The sequence below is a fragment of the Diorhabda sublineata genome, chromosome X, assembly GCF_026230105.1.
Source record: "Diorhabda sublineata isolate icDioSubl1.1 chromosome X, icDioSubl1.1, whole genome shotgun sequence".
Lineage (NCBI taxonomy): Eukaryota > Metazoa > Arthropoda > Insecta > Coleoptera > Chrysomelidae > Diorhabda > Diorhabda sublineata.
Window position 1 is genome coordinate 30,036,203 of NC_079485.1, and position 1,152 is coordinate 30,037,354.

The window sequence follows — 1,152 nt, forward strand, 5'->3', positions numbered from 1 at the left end:
GAGGTCTTGTGTGGTTGGGTTGCTTTGATTCTGATTCTTGAGCGAGCTCAGTCGACTGGGGCCGAAGCCGGACCACCCACAATTCTGTTTAGAATGTAAATTCTCCAAATCATATTATTACTTATGTTTTTTGTCACCATCTCGTTGTATATTTTCACGAGAATAGATTTCTTGATAAATTCATCTTTTATGTTCTACAAGGAAAATAATTCTCTGGAATCTATTTCACCTACTTCCTCATTTGTACGGGGTGCTCCGCTGCGAATATTTTTTTTGTCAGAATATGATTGAAAATTTATTAAAAACTTTCACACATTAGCGTAGAATTTTGAAATTTTCGTTAGGAGGTTATTTATATTTTGAGTTAAGTATTTACGTAAAAAACTAACAGTAAAATATGTAATATGTAAAAAAAAAACAAAATAAAATGTATTTAATTGATGGTGTTTTGATAAAAAAATATTCTAGATTGTATAATCAATATGGTTCTCTTAAAATTTTAATCTTATTTATCAATTTACATGTTACACTCTTATATTTAAGCATTAATCGAAATTTTTGCATAATAAATATAATAATTATAATAAATATTATGATTTTCATTTATTTTGTTTTATATTTTAAATTCATGGCTTCAACACCTCAAAAATGATTTTTATTATAAAGCTATTGGTAAAATCAATTTTAATTCTATTTTTTTTAATGCCACAAAAATTTGTTTACTTGATATTTTGCAGATATTCAGCCTGATTTGAAAAAATGAATAACTTTTGATAGTTTGCATTTTGATGAACTCTAATATTTTATCAAAAACAACTAAATTTCCTAGTTTTATGAAAAATTAATTGAAAATTCTATTTTTCCTAATAACGACTTCTATAGGTAGGCAACCATTATTACTATATTGTGAAAATCATATTATGTGGATAAAAAATGGCTGCTACGTTTAGTAGGTTCCTTTAACTTTTAAATAACATTGGATAGATTGTAGATCATAGAATAATTTTAACGCTATCTCGTTTTATATAGACAAATCTATTGTTTATATAATATGTAGTAATTATTTATTGAATGAAAAACTATTTTTATAAAAGAAATCAAGTGAGTGAAAAATATACTAGATGGCAGTTGGGTTCCACTTGATTTTCAATA